We start from the raw sequence: 8812 nt of genomic DNA, 5'->3' as shown, positions 1-8812 counted from the left end.
GAAGTTGTATGCAAAATTCTCCAAATGTAAATTTTGGCTAAGGGAAGTACAATTCCTTGGTTATATTGTGAACAAAGATGGTATTCAAGCAGATACGGGGAAGATTGAGACGGTAAAGAGTTAGGGACGACCAACTACGCCTACGGAAATCCGAAGTTTCCTCGGATTGGCCGGTTATTATCGTCAGTTTATCCAAGACTTTTCTAAAATCGCTTCTCCATTGACAAAGTTAACGAGAAAGAATGCGAGATTTAATTGGGAAAATGAGCAAGAAATTGCTTTCCAATTGTTAAAAGAGAAGTTATGCCAAGCTCCGGTGTTAGTGTTGCTGGAAGGGGTAGAAGACATGACGGTTTATTGTGATGCATCTTTAAATGGGCTCGGGTGTGTTCTAATGCAAAGAGGTAAAGTCATCGCTTATGCCTCTCGACAATTAAAGTAACACGAAACGAGATATCCGGCTCATGATCTTAAGTTGGCGGCAGTTGTTCATGCGTTGAAAATTTGGTGCCATTATTTGTACAGTGTCAAGTGTACGATTTATTCGGATCACAAGAGCTTAAAACATCTTTTTGATCAACGAGATTTGAATTATTGTCAACGTAGATGGATGGATGTGGTGAAAGACTATGATTGTGAAATACTTTATCATCCGGGTAAGGCGAATGTGGTCGCGGATGCGTTAAGTTGGAAGAGTCAACATCTAGCAATACAAGTAGGGTCGTTACGCATGATTATCACTAACGATTTTCTTGTAAAGCTCGGTGAGATTCAAATTGAAGCTTTTGTTAACAATAAGCATGAGGAACGAATCGTGGGGCAAACGGAGTCTATTACTTTAGGTCCGCATGTTTTGTTGTCCTTTCAAGGACGAGTGTGGGTGCCTAAAATTGGTGATTATCGACGAGTGCTACTTGATGAAGCACATAATCAAAGTATTCCATTCATCCGGGCACGACGAAAATGTATCTTGATTTAAAGAAGGAGTATTGGTGGCCGGGCATGAAACGTGATGTTGTAAAGTATGTTGAACAATGCATCACGTATTTGCAAGTTAAAGCCGAACACCAAAATCCGTATGGTATGTTACAACCGTTAGAAATTCCCAAATGGAAATGGGAGCACATTACCATAGTTTTCATCACAAAGTTACCAAAGACGGCGAGAACCCAATTTGACTCGATTTGGGTAATAGTTGATCGATTGACTAAAAGTGTTTTGTTTCTTCCCATTCGGGAAGCGATATCGTCAGAGACCTTGGCTAAGTTGTTTATCAAGGAGGTGATATCGAGACACGGGGTTCCTATATATATTATTTTGGATCGAGATACTCGTTTCACATCTCGGTTTTAGGAAAAGTTTCATGAAGATATGGGTACACAATTGAAATTGAGCACGGCGTACCATCCTCAAACGGACGGTCAAACTGAACGTACGAATCAAACATTAGAGGATATGTTACGGCGTTTATTATTGATTTCGATGGTAGTTGGGATGAGCATTTTCCCTTGGTGGAATTCTCGTACAATAATAGTTATCATACTAGTATCGGGATGCCACCTTACGAGATGCTTTATGGGCGTAGATGTCGAACTCCGATTTGTTGGGGTGAAGTTGGTCAATGAGAAATCGGGAGTACCGATTTGGTTTTAGAGATGAATAGCAAGATTGATATGATTCGGACTCATTTGAAAAAGGCCCAAGATAGACAAAAATCTTATGCCGATAAGCGTAGACGATAAATTGAGTTCCAAGAAGGTGACATGGTGATGATTTAAGTTTCGCCATGGAAAGGTGTTATTCGGTTTCGAAAATGAGGAAAGTTAGCTCCTCGGTTTATTGGTCCTTTTAAAATTTTAGCTCGTGTTGGTGAAGTAGCGTATCGTTTGGAATTACCCGAAGAGCTTGCGGGGATCCATAATACATTTCATGTTTCCCATCTCCGTAAGTGTCTTGCGGATGATTCTTCATAGGTGCCTTTAGACGAGATTGAGCTAAACATTAAGTTAGAGTATATTGAGGAGCCGATTGCTATACTCGATGAAAAGGTGAAAAGGTTGAGGAATAAAGAGGTGAGAACTTATAAAGTTCAATGGCGTTGTAGTAAAGGTTTCGAGTTTACTTGGGAGCCCGAAGAGTTTGTGTTAGTTTATCTTCCCTCTTGTCATGCAGCTTGGATAGCGAGAACATGCTCCGATTCAAGTGAGGGAGAGTTGTAAGACCCAAATTATTATGATACATCAGTGTAAATATGGTGCATAGAGTGTGGGTATCACTGGGTATTTAAACAGAGGTCAGAGGTGGTCCAGACAATTGTGCGCTCCTCGCACAATTAAGGGTGCGCGTGGCACACTTCTCCTGGGCATAGTTTTATGCTTTTTAAATAAAAGCTAAATGAAGGGTATTGTCGTCTTTTCACATGAGGACGAGTAGGGGCTGTAAAGGCCAGATTGGTGTGGTTGAAACACACTTAACTTTATCATCTACCACATCATCTCTCCAATTCAATACCTAGAGTGAGAAACCCTTTAAGAGAGAGAAAGCTTAAATCAAGGAGGAAGAAGCTTGATTCGGGTTAAAGCTCAACCACACCCACTAGCCCTTCCGTCTAGTGAACATTCTGGGTGGGGGTGTTAAACCCGGTAGCTACCTTTAGGATTCGCGTGAATTAGGGCCATACCCGATTCTAATTCTTAGGTTACCAAGCAATAATAATCAGGGGAAAATATTCACAACAATTAGGGGCAATTATAACGTCCAACTAATTCAATAATAATCCACAGAACTTCCGTCTACATAATAATTCATTCGAGGAATGTTTTGCTTGTGTCTATCTCGTCAAACATTTATAAAGGCATTTCATGTATTCGCAGTTCAAAAATATATTTCAAAAGCATTTAATAAAGTAGTTGTAAAAATAGTGCATGTATTCTCAGTCCCAAAAATATAAAGATTAAAAGGGAGCAAATGAACTCACAATACGATATTTTGTAGTAAAAATATGCATACGACGATACTGAACAATGCAAGATTGGCCTTGGATTCACGAACCTATATCAATTGTATATTTATTAATACATGTAATCGTAATCGAATAAATTTATATGTATTATATCTTAAATTATATATCTTATATATTTAATTTGTATAAATATTTTAAATAAATAATATTTATATTGTTTTATATATCTATGGGATTAGTATTATGTTAAAAATTAATAATATCTTATATGTAGTTATTTAATATATAATTATATGTATTTGTAATAAATATATTCTTATATAAAAATATTTATTTCTTATAATAATATTGTTAATCTGGAATTGATAATAATAATGATAATAATAATAATAGTAATAATAATATTGATAATAATAATAAATTTAATAAAAATGATAATATTAATAATAATATTAATTTTTATAATAAAAGACACTTTTCATAATAACCTTAATAATAATGTTAGTTTTAGTAAAAAAAAATCTTTTTAATAAAAAAGGATAATTTTTAATGTTAATAATAATAATAATAATGGTAATAATAAAAATAATAATATTAATGATAATTAATAATAACCATAATCTTAATCATATAATAATAATAATAGTAATACTTATTCTAATACTAGTTATGATATTAGTAATAATTAGGATAATAATAATAGTTAGAATAACCATAATAATAATAATAATCATAATAGTAATAAACATAATAATAATTAATAATAATAATGATAGAAATAAAAATAAGAGTGTATACCCCTTTAAAAGCTTTTCCTAAAAAGAAATGCCCTGAACCAGGCTCGAACCCATGACCTCTCCTTCAGGCAACACACCCTTAACTATTCCGCTGTGAGTTACTTTCTGATTTAATTCCTAAACTGAATCTATATAACTCGTCTTTTCTTATATCATATCATCATCAAATCATCCTTAATGAATCATCATCACAATTTTATCCCATCATCATCATTTCCTAAACACAACATCATCATTAATTCGTTAATTATCTATATCATTATCTAATGTATCATTATACTATCTTCTTCTTTGTTCTCGTACCACCATCAACACTATCCTTATCAATGTCATCAATTAATTTTAATCATCGTCATTTTTTTTAATTGCGTACAAGAAACACAAAAATAAAACTACTTATTAAAATATAATAGGTGGGACTTGAATCACAATTAGTGAAATATCTTGGAGACCACTTGGCAAACTTATTCTTTTTATTTTTTTTTCCATCAGTGGGTTTACCACTTGACTTTCTTACACCTTATTATACTAGCACAATACCCATTTGCAACATCATCATTTATCATGTATCATTATAATCGAGCCATTAACATCATCATCATCATCATCATCCTATATCTATATCTTCATAATCTCTTAATCTTCATCAATATCCTAAACATTATCGAGCATAATATCATCAATATATCGTTATCATCTTACACCCGCTATCATAATCTCAACATCTATCATCATTATCTTTTTATCATAATCATCTCATGACCATCATAATCTTCATGATCATAACCATAATCATCATCATCTTTAAACCGTCATCATTTTTCCCTTAATTATGTTGTTATTCATGAGCATCATACAATTGATTATACTGCTGTGATTGTTTGGAAATATAATTACGCGTATCACCAGATTAGTTAACGACTTTTTAATCTTCTCGGCCCAAATGATAAAACAAAACATAAGCCCAACATAATGAAACCCACTTAAGTGATTAATTGGATCTATAAACAAACAGCCCACTAGTAAGATTTAATTTAACTAATTGATGAGATGTGGATAATGACAGGAACTTAACTTTTGAGCAGTCGAATAAACAGGAGAGAAGGAGAAGATTTGCAGTAGAAGAAACGAAGAATAACTTCACTAAGATTCATGTAGTCTTTATTAATTATCGTAAATCATTTGCAGATGGGGGTGGTAGTGTTTGGGTTGTGACTGAAACAGGAATTCGAAACAAAAGTAACAAATCGTGTAGCAGTTTAATAAGGTTGCTTGGTTTTGTTTGAAACAGACACGATATGTAGCAGGAAGAGCAACACATAGCAGTAGTAGTGGTCATCAAGAGTATAAGGGAGATGGTGATTGATCGAGCACGTATTTAACGATGGTGGTTGTTTGTTGGGTTTAAGGTGGTTATCAGTGTTTTTATTGGTTCTTTAGGTGGCGGTTTTGAGTGTTACAAAGAAAAAAAAATTTGTGGAGAGAGAGAGAAATGAGAAGAAAGGTGGCGGTATAAGGTGGCATGGTCATGGTTCATGGTTGTAGTGGTGATACTTATGGTGGTGGCTAATTGGGTGGTTACGAGTGGAAATGGGTTATAGGAATAGGAGAGAGATATAGAGGGAGATGGTGGTTAGTGGTGGTTGATGGCGGTTGAGGGTGACGGTCGTTGTAGGTTGCTGATGGCCGAGAGTGGTGTTGCCATGGTGTTTAACTGATCACGGTGGTGGTGGTAATTTATGTTAGTGTTTTCATTTGCTTAAGTATGGTAATGTATATATATAAGTGTAATGTATATATATATAAGTGAGTGTAATATATGTGGAATGGTTAAAAAGTCATAAAACAAAGAAGTGAAACAGTATCCATAAATTATTCTCGTGAATTTAAATTGTCTTACACTACCGACACTCTATTTAGGTATTATTTCGTACTCCGTTGATAATCAGTGGCGAATAAAAGTCTTCGGAAAAATCCCATATTTTTAAAGTAAATAGCTTTAATTATTTTGGTCGTTATGGTATAAAATTCAATCATTAACTATCAAATAAAAATTACATTAATTATTCACCCCCAATCCCAAGTAAATTATAAAAAGTTTTAAAATTCAACAAATAGTTCCTAAATACATTTTTATTAAGCCTAAAATTTATATTACTCATTTTCGTATCACCGTTTATTCTAAAATTACATAAGTTTGAATTTAACTTGCTTAATATTAATCGGGACATCAAATGAGTATTACAATCAGTTAAATAATTATATTTAATATTCTCTATACATATATTTATATTTATTTTTATATGTATCCACATTTATTTACAAATAATAGTTTGTGAATCATCGAGAATGGTCGAAGGTCAATTGAATATATGAAACAGTTCAAAAGTTTTGAGACTCAACTTTACAGACTTTGCTTATCGTGTCAAAATATTAAATCGTATCGAGAGTTTGGTTCAAAATTAGTCGAAATTTTCTGGGTCACTACAGACTCTGTAGTGTTGGAAGTAGGCTGTGATTGAGTATTGAGAGAACATGGTGAAACTTGAGGTGGATACGAAGGTTGTTGAATAGGTGCACTGCTAACATTCAAACCATACATATTCTGATTGTTCGTAGCAAAAGCTGTTTGAAATGGTGCATGAGCTGACTTAGGCGGTGTGTAGCCATTTGGACAATACATTTTCGTGTCTTGAACTTGTTTAGACCTCTTAACTTTGTTTAACAACTCTAGTTCTTCTTCCTGAAGTCTTGCAATAAACAAGTTCACTGTAGTAGTAGCAATTTCTCCACAGGTTTTCATAGTTAATGCGAAACCATTCCATTCTAAAGGTAATGCTCCAGCTAGACATGTTACTTTATCTTTTTCAGCAATTGTCACATCATGCTTGTGTAGTTCAGCTAGCAAATGACGATATCTTTCAACCAATTCCATAATAGATTCTCTGACTTGCCAGTGAAAACGATCAAACTCCGCTTTCAACTCTAAACCTTTTCTAGTTTTGTAAGATGTATTTCCTTCATTGAAAGTACGAAGTGCTTCCCATATCTTGAATGAGTTATCATGACACAGAAATTGATGGAAAATCGGACCATCAAGAGCACTTGTCAAGTTACAGTACATCTTTTTCTCCAAGTTATACTCTTCACGTTCTTCCGAAGGCATATTATGCAACATATACAATTCATTTGTAACAGGTGAACGTGGCCATTGAAATTCAGTTTCAATGTACTTCCAAAGCTTCGTGTCCTGACCATCAGACCAAATCTTAAATCTCGACTTCTAAGTGGAATAGTTATCCATATTCATTAACCTCGTACATTTCGTACCACTTCCGGATTCACTCTCAGCAAGGAGTAATCGTTGAGTCATATTCGTAATACTCTGAACTAACGGTGCAGCTAATGCATAATCGTTTGAATTAAACATCTTGAAAATTTTTACCAAAGGTAAACCGTGCGGTTCAGGAGATCAACCGTACGTGTGATAGTATCAACTGTACGTGTCACTGATCAAGCATACGTGTCACTACTTAAGCCTACGTGTGACTAAACTAATCAAAAGAACCAATCACCAAACCTCAGACGTGCGAGTCAGGATCACCTGTGTGATTACTCGTACGTGTCACAGTCAACCGTTTGATCAATCGTGTGAATAGACTGTAGTCACTTAACCTAACAAGGTTATGCTAAACCGTGCGTGTGAGTTCACGAGTTATATCAACCGTCTGGTCAACCGCGAGAGTGAGCAAAAAATTTTGCCCCCCTCGTGTGAGCTGCTGTTCACCCTAATTCACTCAAAAACCCTAGAAATTAATGTTAAACCTCAATTTCTTCGTCCACAAGCTGGATTAGCACTAAACTAACATAAACACACTCTCTAATCACAATTACACACGTAAAAATGATTCCTTTTTGATCAAAATCACTCTAAAACTCAAAAACCCAAAATAACAAACTCTTTAATCACCAAAAATCAATAGATGATGTTGAAATCACAACTAACGCTCTGATACCAATGGTGAAACATGACTAGGAACTTCAAAATCAACAGGTTTAATTCACACAAAGGCGGAACTAGTAAATCAAACCAATCTAGTGAATATTGTGCTTTTTAGGATTAATTTAGTCAAACCATAACAATGGATTGTGTGATTAGATTAACACCTAGAGCTATTATTCACCTCGAGAGTGATTTGGGTTGAGAGAGAATCGTATTAAGCTGCCAGATCTGAGTGATGTGTGTGTAATGAGAGGCTTAACCTAAAATGAAGAACATAACACTTAAATACCCCTGCTGTTGAGTCAACCGCGCGAGTCAGCTGTCACTCGTACGAGTGATCTGTCTCAGGCATGCGGGTGATCACTCACTCATGTATGTATACTCAGATTAGATTTGTGACTCAGCTCAGCTCAACCGTATGTATGAGCTTGTCAGCCGTACAATTAAGACTTCACTCGTACGTGTGACAGAGTCTAATATAGTAAATTATCCTTTTTGCGTTCATGCAGTACCTGTAATCACATATAAACACATATAGGATAATAACGAGCGATCATAGTAGCCCATAAAATGAAGTACTAATCACAAACGTAAGCTAGATGTCTAGGGACTTACAGAAAATGCATCAACAGGATTCCGATGAAGTGATAGAAATTACCGGGGCCCAATTTAATAAAGAAAGGGAAAATAATAAGGGAAAATCTATTAAAATAGAGAAACTCAATCCAAAACCCGATGAACTATATGTTAACATGAAATACCCTGACGGAATATACCGTAAACACCCATATTTCTCAAACTTTAACTATAGCCCGGGAACACTGTAGTGACCTGAACTTTTCCATGTTTATATATATTAATTGAGATTGATATTTACATGATTAAATGTTTCCAACATGTTAAGAAATCAAACTTGTTAAGACTTGATTAATTGAAATATGTTTCATATAGACAATTGACCACCCAAGTTGACCGGTGATTCACGAACGTTAAAACTTGTAAAAACTATATGATGACATATATATGGATATATATATAGTTAACATGATA

The sequence above is a fragment of the Rutidosis leptorrhynchoides genome, chromosome 9 (genome assembly GCF_046630445.1).
Source record: "Rutidosis leptorrhynchoides isolate AG116_Rl617_1_P2 chromosome 9, CSIRO_AGI_Rlap_v1, whole genome shotgun sequence".
NCBI lineage: Eukaryota > Viridiplantae > Streptophyta > Magnoliopsida > Asterales > Asteraceae > Rutidosis > Rutidosis leptorrhynchoides.
The sequence above is the reverse complement of the archived record's forward strand: the minus strand, read 5'-3'. Positions refer to the sequence as shown.